The sequence below is a fragment of the Heterodontus francisci genome, chromosome 27 (genome assembly GCF_036365525.1).
Source record: "Heterodontus francisci isolate sHetFra1 chromosome 27, sHetFra1.hap1, whole genome shotgun sequence".
NCBI classification, from domain to species: domain Eukaryota; kingdom Metazoa; phylum Chordata; class Chondrichthyes; order Heterodontiformes; family Heterodontidae; genus Heterodontus; species Heterodontus francisci.
Genome location: NC_090397.1, coordinates 21,714,440 through 21,728,220, shown reverse-complemented (window position 1 = coordinate 21,728,220; position 13,781 = coordinate 21,714,440). Strand labels below are relative to the sequence as shown.

Here is a 13,781-nt window from a genome sequence, read left to right as displayed (position 1 = left end):
GAATGAAATTACTTGCCTCAGCAGGGCAGCAAAAAAACACCAATCTGCTGGATCTTATTTAAATTTGTAGATTTTTGTTAAAAGAATGCCATTACACACAACATCAATTATAAAGTACAGGGAGTGAGATTCATCTTTTATCTCTTCTTTAATGAACCACTAAAAATAATCGTAGGGATATGCAGCTTGAAAATAGGTAATTCCTGCACTGCAATTTCATTAGCACGTCATTCTTTACAGAAAAGCACAGGCATTCTCTACCACCAGTCCACTGTTCCTTTGGAAGAGGTATCTGTGGCACAATATAGCTATATTAATACAATACTCATTAGTACATCACTTGTTTGCCTACCGCTTATGGTAGGATGTTTGCTCAAACAATGAATTCAGCAGTTTCTCTTCTGAATTGCACTCCTTGAAAACTCTGGCTTGTGAGTTTTTGAAAGTAATGTAAGATGACACCAATCCCGTTTACAGTTAAATGGAAAAAAGAATTTGGTAAAATACAAAATAAATTAGCAGCAGTTCATTCAGAAACAGGAAATCGCTAATTTGCTAAGTTCTGCAACTACAGTTCATCACTGCCCAGACAGTACCATAGTAACACATGAATAGGACAAATCTATTGGTCTATCTTGCCAACCCTTCCAAAACTCCCATCTGTTTCCTTATTATGATGCCAAATTGAACATCCCCAAGTCCAATTTACGAATGGGTTTCACCAAGTGTTTTACATAGGAAAAGGAGTAGGTCATTGGGCCTCTTGAACATGTTCTGCCATTCATATAGATCCTGGCTGATCTGTAACTCAAGTCCATTTACCTGCCTTTGCTCCATATCGCTGATATCCTTATCTAACAAAAATCTATCGATTGCAGTCTTGAAAGTTTAAATTGACCCAACAGCCACAGCCTTTTGGGGGAGTGAGTTCCAAATTTCCATTACCCGTTGTGTGATAAAGTGCATCCTGATTAAAATAGCATAGCTCTAATTTTATTATTCCCTCTTGTTCTGGATTCCCCTACAAGAAGAAATACATTCTCTGTATCTATCCTATTGAATCCCTTTATTATTTTAAACACCTCAATTGCATCACCCCTCAATATTCTAAACTCGACAGAATGAAGCCAAGTCCTCATAACTTAAACCTTTAAACTTTGGTATCATTCTGGTGAATCTATGCTGTATTCCTCCTAAATATACCTTTCCTGAGATTCAGTGCCCATATCTGAACAAAGTTCTCCAGGTCAGATCTGGCCAAGACCTGTACAACTTGAAGTATCACTTTTTGATTTTTGAATTCCAACCCCTTGAGATAAAAGCCAACGTTTCATTGGTCTTTTCAATTACCTTTTATACTTTTGTTGCTCCAAAGTTTTCAAAAATATTCCTATTTGTCCTTTTCAGATCCAAAAGTGGATAATATCATGCTTCCCCACAATGCACTCCATCTGTCATAGTCTTGGCCACTCCTTTAGACTGTCTATGTCCCTTTGTAACCTCCTGCTCACATTCACACAACTTGTTGTGCCTCCTCACATAGTGTCATCTGCAAACTTAGATATATTTGGTGCCGTAACCTGCAGGGCTATAGATCAGATGCTGGAAAGTGGGATTAGGCTGGGTGGCTTTCGTTTGGCTGGCACAGACACGATGGGTCAAGTGGCCTCTTTCTGTGCCATAAGCTTTCTTGATCTATATATAAATCCCAATTGTTTCATCCTCCATAATTCATAAGCACATAATAACGTAAGAAATAGGAGCAGAAATAGATCGCACGGCTAATCTTGGGCTTCAACTTCACTTTTGCACCTCTTCCCGTGACCCTTGATTCCCTGAGAGACCAAAAATCTGCCTATCTCAGCCTTAAATATATTCAACGATGGAGCATCAACTACCCTCTGGTGTAGTGAATTCCAAAGATTCACAACGCCTTGTGAGAAGAAATTTCTCCTCATCTCAGTCCTAAATGATCATCCCCTTATCCTGCAACTATATCCCTGTGTTTTACATTCCCCAGCCGGGGGAACAACCTCTCAGTGTCTAGCCTGTTAAGCCCCTTCACAATCTTGCACATTTCAATGAGATCACCTCACATTCTTCTAGGCTCCAGAAAATACAGGCCCAAATTACTCATCCTCTCATCAGAGGAAAACTCCCTCATCCCAGAGACCAATCTAGTGAACCTTCGCTGTACTGCCTCAAATGCAAGCATATCCTTCCTTAAATATGGACAGCAAAACTGTACACAGTATTTTAGATGTGATCTCACCAAAGCCCTGTATAAATGTAGCAAGACTTCTTTATTCTTGGACTCCAATTCCCTTGCAATAATGGCCAACGTGCCATTTGCCTTCCTAACTGTTTGCTGTACCTGCATGCTAACATTTTGTATTCCTTGGACAAGCACACCCAAGTCTCTCTGAACATCAACATTTACAAGTTACATACACGCCTTTTTAAAAATATGCTGCTCTTCCATTCTTACGACTAAAGTGAATAACCTCACATTTCCCCGCGTTATACTCCATCTGCCACTTTGTTGCCCACTCACTTCACCTGCCTATATCTGTTTGCAAACTCTCTGTGTCCTCCTCACACCTTGCATTTACAACTATCTTTGTATCATCAGCAAACATTACTCTCTGTCTCTTTATCTAAGTTATTAACATAGATTGTAAATAGCTGAGGCCCCAGGACTAATCCTTAATTCACTTGCCTTCGGAGCAGCAGTGGTGTCCATCCCTAATTGCCCTTGAGAAGGTGGTGGTGTGTCACCTTCTTGAACCACTGCAGTCCTTCCAGTGCAGGTGCTTCCACAGTGCTGTTAGGAAGAGAGTTCCAGGTTTTTGACCCAGCGACAGTGAAAGAACGGCAATATAGCTCCAAGTCAGGATGGTGTATGGCTTGGAGGGGAACTTGCAGGTGATGCTGTTCCCATGCACCTGCTGCCCTTGTCCTTCGAGGTGGTAGAGGTCACGGGTTTGGAAGGTGCTGTTGAAGGAAGCTTGGCGAGTTGCTACGGTGAATCTTGTATATGGTACACACTGCTGCCACTGTGCACAGGTGGTGGAGGGAGTGAATGTTTAAGGTGGTGGATGGAATATCAATCAAGCAAGCTGCTTTATCTTGGATGGTGTTGAGCTACTTGAGTGTTGTTGGAGCGGCATTCATCCCAGCAATTGGAGAGCATTTCATCACACTCCTGACTTGTGTCTTGTAGATGGCGGACAGGCTTTGGAGAGTCAGAAAGTGGGTTACTCACCGCAGGATTCCTGCCTCTGACCTGCTCTTGTAGCCACAGTATTTATATGGCTGGTCCAGTTAAGTTTCTGGTCAATGGTAACCCCCCCAGATATTGATGGTGGGTGATTCAGCAATGGTAATGCCATTGAATGACAAGGGTAGACAGTTATTCTCTCTTGTTGGAGATGGTCTTGCCTGGCACCTGTGTGACGCGAATGTTATTTTCCACTTATCAACCCAAGCCTGAATGTTGTCCAGGTGTTGTTGCATGTGGACACAGACTGCTTCAGTATCTGAGGAGTCGTGAATGATACTGAACATTGTGCAATCATCAGCGAGCATTACCACATCTGACCTTATCATAGAGGGAAGGTCATTGATAAAGCAGCTGAAGATTGTTGGGCCTAGGACACTACCCTGAGGAACTACTGCAACGATATCCTGCAGCTTAGATGTTTGGTCTCGAACAACCAGAACCATCTTCCTTTGTGCTAGGTATAACTCCAACCAGTGGAAAATTTTCCTCCTGATTCTCATTGACTTAGATTTTACTAGGGCTGCTTGATGCTACACTCGGTCAAATGCTGCCTTGATGTCAAGGGCAGTAACTCTCACCTCACCTCTTGAATTCAGCTCGTTTTTCCATATTTGGAGCAAGGCTGTAATGAGGAACACCGGAACATAGAAGCAGGAGTTGGCTATTCAGCCAGTCGAGCCTGCTCTGCCATTCAGTTAGATCATGGCTGATCATCTACCTCAATGCCACTTTCCTGCATTATCCCCATATCCCTTGATGTCATTTGTAGCTAGAAGTCTGAGGTCTGGAGCTGAGTCGCCCAGGTGGCACTCAAACTGAGCAGGTTATTGCTGTGTAAGTGCTGCTTGACAGCAATGCCGATAACACCTTCCATCACTTTGCTGCTGATAGAGGGTAGACTGATGGGGCGGTAATTGGTCGAATTGGATTGGTCCTGCTTTTTATAGACAGGACATACCTGGGCAATTTTCCACATTGTCGGGTAGATGCCAGTGTTGTAGTTAGACTGGAACGGCTTGGCTAAGCGTGCGGTCAGTTCTGGAGCACAAGTTTTCAGAGCTACTGCCAGGATGTTGGCAGGGCCCATAGCCTTTGCTGTATCCAGTGTCTTCAACCATTTCTTAATATCATGTAGAGTGAATCAAATTGGTTGACGACTGGCATCTGTGATGCTCTGGACCTCAAGAGGAGGCCAAGATAGATCGGCACTTACTTGCTGAAGATGGCTGTACAGATGAGTTGATTAGAAGGAATACTGGGGGTTTCCAGGATACAGAGAAATTTCTTCACGCAGAAAGTGGTGAGCCTGTGGAATTCGCTACCACAGAAAGCAGTTGAGGCCAAAACAGTGTATGTTTTCAAGAAGGAGTAAGATATTGCTCTTGGGGAAAAAGGGATCAAAGAATATCGGGGGAAAACGGGAACAGGTTAGAGTTGGATGATCAGCCATGATCATAATTAATGGCGGAGCACGCTCAAAGGGCCGAATGGCCTACTCCTCCTATTTTCTAAGTTTCTATGTTTCAAGCATTATCTAAGTTGGCTTGGACCAGAAACAAAGCTTTTACAGAAGATCCAAGTAAGATGACTACAATGGTTTGGGCGCATTTGAAGCATGGAAACAACTGGAGTACCTTTCATAGACCTGCACACAGAGGTACAGAGAATAAGAAGCCGAGAAAGACCAAGGAAGCACTGAATAGACAATATTAAGATAACTGACAAGAGTGAAATGAAGTGACGTGAAGTGAAGTGAATTCATTCAGCCCCATTGTTGCTGCTGAACTGACAGGTGGGAAGTTAGTAGCAGTATTAGTAATACTGGTAGTACTCCTTCATCCAAGTTATTCACGTATATAGTGAAAAGCTATGGCCACAATACAGATCCATAGGGAACACCGTGAGCCATATCCCGCCAATCCAGAAGTTATCACAAGTTTACTTCCAATTCAGCACGCTCTCATTTTTGCTCATATTCTGTTGTGCAGAACCTTCTCAAATGCCCTCTGGAAGTCCACATAGACAATATCCATAAACACTCCACTATCTACCATGTTAGTGACTCCTCAATAATATCAGCTAGGTTAGTCAGACATTATCTACCCGTCACAAATCCATGCTCTCTTTGTTCAGCTCAAACTTGTTTACATCCTCAGTCACTCTGTCTCTGATAATAAATAACAATAACTTCCTCACAATTGAAGTCAAACTGACAGGTCTGTAGTTACTCGATTTCTCTCTCCCTTCCTTCTTAATAACAGAGTGACATTTGCGATTTTCCAAGCCAAAAGCACAGTTTTTGAATTTAGGGAGCTTTGAAAAATTATGATGGATGCATCAGCAATTTTCACATCCATTTCTTTTTAATATCCTGGGTTGGAAACAATTAGTTTTGCTTAAAATTTTGCCATGCTTTTTCTGTTCCATCACGCCAGCCAATTCCACAATTCTATCCCCTTCTTACTAAAATCTGTGCTGCCATAGTTTCTTATTTTCTTTTGAATCCTTAACTTTAAACGGTATTGCTTATTTCTTGAATCTTGTGTCTAAAAGAAGAACTTTCTTGGGTCTAATTTCTCCATGCTCTTTTTCTCAGGATAGCCAAGTCTCAGGATGACCAATCTATCCTCATATCTATCCTCATATCCCAGCTCCTCAGGTTCAGTAATTAACCTTTGCCACAAAGAGACCAACCTAAGTGTTCTACTCGCAGTCTTACTGTACAACAGTTAGAAGACACCAAAGGCAGGATTTTTAGCCCCTGTCGGGGCTGGTGTTGGAGACAGGTGGGCACTAAAAATAGCACCTCTGGCCTGCGTGCCTGTTCCCCCACTCCACCCCACCCCAGGGCACCTTTTGCGGAGATGGGATTGGGGATGGGGGTGGGGGGGGGGGGGGGGGTGCGGCACGGTAGTGGCAGAACAACCCACCCGCATGTGCCGGGTAGCCGATCCAGGTAATTAAGAGTCACTTATGGCCAATTAAAGGAGTCCAACTGGGATTTTTCAGTCAGCCTCCAGGTTCCTGCAGGCAGCGGAAGCCAGTTAACTGCTTGCAGTTAGCCTCCTGGCGACAGACCAGGGCCCAGTGCTCCAGACAGGCCTAAAGGCCCTCTGGGCCTGCCTGGGTGCAGCAGCAGCCACAGGCCACCCTATAAAGGGACCCCTGCCATTTTTTAGTTTAGATTTAAAGAAGTTGGAGAGAGGGTGCCTCCATTTTGAAGCCCCCTCTTCCTTACCTACCTTCCATTGCAGCCTGTTTCTCCTTTCAAGCTGAAAAGCCTCTGAATGGCCCTCTAGCTTCAAGTGCCTGCCCACCATCCTTAATTGGACAGTGAGCTCACCCTCTGGCCATTAATTGGCCACCCTGGAGAAAATCACAATGAATGACTGTTTCCCACATAGTGAGGGCTTCTGACCACATTTCAGCCTGGCAACGGGGTTCAGAAACCTGCAGGGGAAATCCTGCCCCAAAGCTTTAAGTTTAAAATTTCTTTACATTGATTTTCTCTACAAGATAGCATCTGACGGCCAGTTTTGGTATTTTAAAATCTGGCTCACAAGGTTAGCTAATATAATTCCCTAGAGTGGTTTAACCATATTGTCAACAAGGTTGGAACTTGGTAATAAATTTAGAAAACGTTACAAATTTTTTGACATTAATTATTGCATGTACTTACTTGGTATCAACAAGTCACGGAAACCAGCAAACAATTGTGCAAATGTTGCTGGGAGCAGACATTTGTTGATACATTTTGTGGATCCGAGTATAAGCCAGATGTACGGAAGTTCCATGAAAAAAAGACCACATGTAAACAGTCTCAGTTGCGTTTTCTAATTCAACAATTGGATTTATCTAATCAGTATCATTATTATTGATTTGGCACAAAACAGGATCATTGAGAAGGTTTTAATAACTATAGTCAAAGGTTTCTCATTTGTCCAGTTCTTTACTCGTTGTTTTAACTTCATTTATTGGTCTTACTTCTTTGAGAGGACTGTAGGTCCGTGCAACTTCCAATGACCACTCTCAAGCATAGATCTATAGGCCCACACAAACTTTGCTTAAAACATTCTCCAAGGGTTATTTCCTTCAGTCAGCATATCAGGAAACATAAGCCAGCCAAAAAGTCGGCAGCGAGCCTGCCTCAGCCGGGCCTGGAGAGCCATCCCAGGATTTTATGCTCTCTCGGCCCTTAATTGGCCTTGGGCAGGACTTCCACCTCTGCCTAATGGAGCTGCCGGCCAGTCAGTGGACCAGCAGCTCTCAGTCCCAGCACCACCACCAGGAGCGGTGTCCACTGCTGGGACTGCAACCCAGTCACAGCAGCAAGAGGGACGACGGCCCCACAAGTCAGGTAAGTTTTTGGGGCCTCGCTGGGGACAATCGGCCGGGCTCTGGTGAGGCAAGGGGGGGTGTGTCGGTTTGGGTGGTGAAGGGTAACATTCTTTCAGTGGGGGCAGTTGGGGCTTCGGGAGCGGCCCTCTGTGGGGCACAGGGTGCCCAATCAGCGGGCCGCCCTAGCCCACAAGGAGGCCACCAAGTTTTATCTGGTGGCATTCTGGGCACCTGAACTGCCTGCCCACTGCTAGCAAAATACCAGCGGCAGCAGAAGAGCCCTTAAATGGCAGTTACTTGGCCATTTAAGGGCTTTGATTGGCCTGGGGTGGGTGGGCCGTTTCTCGCCCCCGCCGCCCCTCATAAAATTGCAGCCAGGGCAGGAAGGCAACAGAAACGGCATCCCCCCACCTCCCCGCACCCACCACCCCCCCCCCCCCACACCCCCGCCAGCTTACTCCTGTGAGGGGCCGTAAACTTGCGGCCATAATTCCTCAAAAGTGCAGATGCAGGTAAGTGAAACCATTCATAAAGCCAACAGCATTTAATGGTTTTATGGATAGGTGCATAGAGTACAAAATAAAAAAGAAATGATGAATTTACATTTAACACCGGTTAGATCACAGTCAGAGTACTATGCATAGTTTTGGGTACCCCATTAGAAAAAGGATATTAAAGCCAAAAGGAGATTCAGCAAAATGACTGTCAATTACATTTATGAGCAGAGGCTTGAGATAGTGTGACTATATCCACAAAGTAAGGAAGGCGAAGAGAAGATTTGATTGGGTTTTATAAAATTATTCTGGCTGGGGAGTCAGCGATGAGGGGTTCATCAATTTAAAATTATGGCTAGTGACTGAGAACACAGGTTACTAGAAATTTCTTTTAACACGCTTGATGGAATGCTATGCGACAGAGTGTTGTTGAGGTGGAGACAACTGCTCCTTTAAGGGAAAATGTGATAAATATTTAAAGCAGGGGAAGATACAAGGCTATTTGGAAAGACAGGGCAGTGGAATTAGCATTGGATTGCTTTAGCAAAGAGCCAGCACAGACATGATCAGTGTAAAGACCTCTTCAGTCCTCTAAACAACTAAGGTTCAAGAAAATCTATTAAGAAAGTAAAGGTTTTCAAGTTATTGAATCAGTTTCAAGGTAAAGAGCATAATTTGTATTTGAACTACCTCCAATGAGTAATTAATAAAAGTTTATAATTAGCGGTTTGTTTTTGTCAAATGATAGTTGTAAATTCAGTTCTGGGCTTCAATTCATCTGCAATATCCTAAAAATCTTGGGTAAAAGCATACACTTCTCCTAAGTTTTACATCTACTTCATCTAACATAGTCCCCAGTATGCCTTGTTGATTGGCTGAAAGTAAATCTGTGTAACCATGACAATGCATTGTCCATTTTACGCTATTAACACCTCTATCGTTACAGAATGTAATGTGCCGTCAGACTCGCCATAAGCAATGCCACAGGAGATGTTGAGAGGCTGTTTCCCCTAGCTGGAGAGTTTAGAATGAGAGGGCATAGTCTCAGGATAAGGGTTGACCATTTTGGTCTGAGATGAGGAGAAATTTCTTCACTCAGAGGAATGTGAATCTTTGGAATTTTCTACCCCAGAGGGCTCAGTCATCGGGTATGTTTAAGGCTGAGACAGATAGAATTTTGGACTCTAAGGGATTCAAGGGATAAGGGAATCAGGTGGGAAGCTGCAAGTTGCAGTGGAGGATCAGCCATGATCTTACTTAATGGCTTAGCAAGCTGAGGGGCCATATGGTCTACTCCTTCTCCTATTTCTTATGTTTTTTTCTACTTCTCATGAGATCTGGTATAATGCCATAAACACAGAAAACCAGGCTTCCTTTCTTAACTCTTCAGCTAAAATCACCCTGTAAGATCAGCAATGATGATTAACACATTCATATGAAATGTTCCTCTCTGTTGTGTTAACAATAGCGTTAACCATTTACAATACACAAGTTAACACTTCCATTACAATAGCAGAAAAGGAATTTCATATCAACACGTTAGCATGCTTGTTTTGAGTATTGCATAGAGTCTTCAGAGAGTAAATCACAATAGGCAAAGGACATCAGAGTTCCAAGCTGCAAAATTCCCAGAAAATACTCTGGAGCCTTTGGCATTAAGGTGGACAGATTATAGGAATATAATTTTTGGAAAACACAACAGGATGTATGATATTTTCATCATATTTATCATCTGTCAGTTTCCAAATGTGGTATGACCAAGGAATGTGCTAGACTTTTCTGTTTTGTTGTATAGCTAGCTGCCAGAATAGGAAAATATTTGGCTTATATTTTCTGTACTCCCACATCAATGGAGATCTGGCATTTAACAGTAGCTTTTGCCATACAAATGTGGACTAATGTTCCTGATATTTCCTGGGTCTGTGGGCGTTTTTTTACTGGAAGCATAATTCCTTAAAAATTAAAGGGCCATGATTAAAGATTTATGGTTGCATTCATCCAGATCACTGTTCAAAACCAGACTGACTCCAATGTATTTGGCCTTATGTATCAGAGTACTACAGGCGTCCCTTACTTACTGGTGCTTGGGTTTGCAACATGGACTGCAGATGATCTTCCCTCATTGTGGAACTATTACCCCACAAGAAAAATCAAGCTGCCTCTGCCAACATGTTTGTGAAAATCCCTTGCAGTGCAAAGATAGAAAAAAAAACACAGATCCTAGACAAACAGAAGGAAGAAAGAAAACGTAATGGAACATTATGAGCAGTGTGACTAGAATGGAACATGAATTCTATTCATGGTGCTGTCAATACTGCCCTTGATCTTCAGTGGCTATTCCAACTTACTATTTTATTGCAAATAGAGAAAAGATCATAAATTTAAGGTTAAAAAAGGACATTCATACTATGAACATTTGTTCTAACTCAATCAATCCTAGCATCCAACAGTATTATGAATGTGTCTATTGCCTTTAATTCCTCCTCCTTTATGGGCAGATTATTCCAAACATACATCAACCTTTGGGAAAGGATTTTTTCCCAACTCATCTGTTTTAAATTTACTTTTCACTAATTTAAATTTAGATCCCCTACTCCTAATGGCCTGAATTATTTTTAAGGAATATTTTGGGTCTACGTATCTATCCTATTTAATACTTAACGTATCTCAGAGCAATTCTTACCCCCCACTCCCCATAGTGTTCTTGCAAGACGGAAGAGCTTAAGCTTCTCAAAACTTTCTTTAGATCTTAACCCTTTTACAATTGGGATCATTCTTGTTGCTTGTTCTACACCCCTCCAATCCATGAAGATTCCTTCTGAAGCATACTAACTAAAAGTATAGCAAATGAGGTCCAGCTATTGTGCTATAAAGCCTCAATATAGCTTCTTCAGACCCTGGCTATGTAATCTAACACACTCTTCACTTTTCAAATGCTTTGTAAAACTGTCTTGCCAAATCAGAGATGCAAATCATCAAAATTTTTATTTAGAAGCAGTGCTGTAAGTTTGGCCAGACAGACTGAAACAGACTACAAAGAAACATCTGGAATACCAACAAAGATCAGCCATTCCCAAATTCATTTTACAGGTGTTCTTGTCATATGGCTAGATGATAACGAAAGGAAAAATGCCAGCATTGCTCAGAAGGCCAACAGCAATTATGAAGAGATGCAAAATTTTGGTTACATGGAAGGGGTGATTCCACAATCTGGCACTGGCAACAGGGAGTGGCACTCACAGTGAATGCATCTCAGGAAGTCGCAGATGCTTGGCCCATAATTTTCTGCCCATTAAACTTTAACTGACTATAAAATCACAGGCAGAATGCCCACGACTTCTCAAGATAGAAACATAGATATAGAAACTTAGAAAATAGGAGCAGGAGTAGGCCCTTTGGGCCTGCTCCGCCATTCAAAAAAGATCATGGTTGATCGTCTAATTCAGTACCCTAATCCCGTTTTCTCCCCATATCCCTTAATCCCTCTGGCATTAAGAAATCTATCTATCTCCTTCCTGAATATATTTAATGACTTGGTCTCCACTGCCTTCTGTGGTAGAGAATTCCACAGGTTCACCACCCTCTGAGTGAAGAAATTTCTCCTCATCTCGGTTCTAAATGGCATACCCCGTATCCTGAGACTGTGACCCCCTGGTTCTGGACTCCCCAGCCATTGGGAACATCCTCCGGGCATCTAGCCTGTCTAATCCTGTTAGAATTGTATGGGTTTCTCTGAGATCCCTCTCATTCTTCAAAACTCTAGTGAATATAGGCCTAGTCGATCCAATCTCTCCTCATAAGTCATCCCAGGAATCAGCCGAGTAAATCTTTTTTGCACTCCCTCCATGGCAAGAACATTCTTCCTCCGATAAGGAGATGGGTAGCCACTGCTCACCAGGAGTGACTGATTGACCAATCACCCCTGAAGAAACAAGACTCAGGTCATTCTGTGATAAATGTTAAGAAAAGGAGCCAAATAGTTTCCTGCTCCTATTCTCATGATTAGCTCCAAATAGTTAACAGAATCAAGAACTTGCCATTCTGAAGAGTTTTAGATAACTGAGCTGAATATTAACCACCCTGGACTCGGGGTTCCTCTAATTTTTCCATCCTGTCAGTAGCTTAGCCATAGAAACCAATGCTGCCCCAGGTTCAGTCACCAACCTGTGTTGATTTTCACAAGGAAAGCAGGAGGAGTGTTTCAGCTGGCCTCCAATGCTGATGCAAAAATTGGCCCAGGTTTCTGTTCCAGACTCTAACTAGAAGTCTTTGCTGGAAGTGGGTATATGTGAATGCCAGGTGAGGATTAGGCTCCACCACGATCAAATAGCCAACACTAAATTTATAGACTTAAATGTGAATATCATCATTTGGGCAAGGTTCCAGAAAGGTTCCACGTGGAACTGTACCACAGGAAAGAGTCAATGCTTTGTGAAGAGAAGGCAAGGTAAAAATTGATGAGAAAAAGAAGGGAAGAAAACACTTTGGAATCTTATCAAGAAGACGCCCGTACTGGAAAAACCGTTAGAGTTGGTATAAATTATGTCTCCGTGACTGCGTAAGATTCAACTAGGATAGATCAGTTCAAACAGAACAAAGTGCCACTTTAATGTTGGCTTTATTGCACTTGGTGAAGTAATTCCATACCCTTAAGTCAAATATCCTCAAGAATGAAAAACGGAAACTATGGCTGGACTACAAATCAGTAAGAGCTAACAAAACATTTCAAATATACAGGTTTTATCTTTCAATGGAGCCATAAGATGCAACCTCATTTGCTGCCTGAAACTGACCTTCAATAGAAGGTCAAACATATTAAAAGGCAATAGCAAAACATGATCATTAATGTAGCGAAGAACAAGGAACATGCAAAAGCTGCTGCACTGATAGCACAGCTTAGGAAAGATTAGACTTTACCAGTCGCATCTTCCCCTCCCTTCCCCTGTCAGCATTCCGAAGGGATCGTTCCCTCCGCGACACCCTGGTCCACTCCTCCATTACCCCCACCACCTCATCCCCGTCCCAGGGCACCTTCCCCTGCAATCGCAGGAGGTGTAATACCTGCCCATTTACCTCCTCTCTCCTCACTATCCCAGGCCCCAAACACTCCTTTCAGGTGAAGCAGCGATTTACTTGTACTTCTTTCAATGTAGTATACTGTATTCGCTGCTCACAGTGTGGTCTCCTCTACATTGGGGAGACTAAGCGCAGACTGGGTGACCGCTTTGCGGAACATCTCCGCTCAGTCCGCAAGCAGGACCCTGAGCTTCCGGTTGCTTGCCATTTCAATACTCCTCCCTGCTCGCATGCTCACATCTCTGTCCTGGGATTGCTGCAGTGTTCCAGTGAACATCAACGCAAGCTCGAGGAACAGCATCTCATTTATCGATTAGGCACACTACAGCCTGCCAGACTGAACATTGAGTTCAATCATTTCAGAGCATGGCAGCCCCCCATTTTACTTTCATTTTTAGTTACTTTTTCTTCCTTTTTTTTAACATTCTTTTTTACATTTTTTACAATCTTTTTTTTGCATTTATTTCATTTCATCTTTGTTTGCTCAGTTTGCTTACCCACTGTTTTTTTTCAGGTTTGCACTTGCTGCTGTTCAATATTCAGTGTATTTACACCTAATCTGTACTAATGCTTTGTCTTTCAACACACCA

General features: G+C 42.7%; 1 protein-coding gene across 2 annotated transcripts in view; it reads right to left on the bottom strand.

Annotated features, from left to right (window-relative positions):
• The window catches only part of rerg (RAS-like, estrogen-regulated, growth inhibitor), a 203,691-nt gene that overhangs the window by 18,823 nt on the left and 171,087 nt on the right, over positions 1-13,781 (bottom strand). The gene's annotated exons all lie outside the window — the stretch shown is intronic.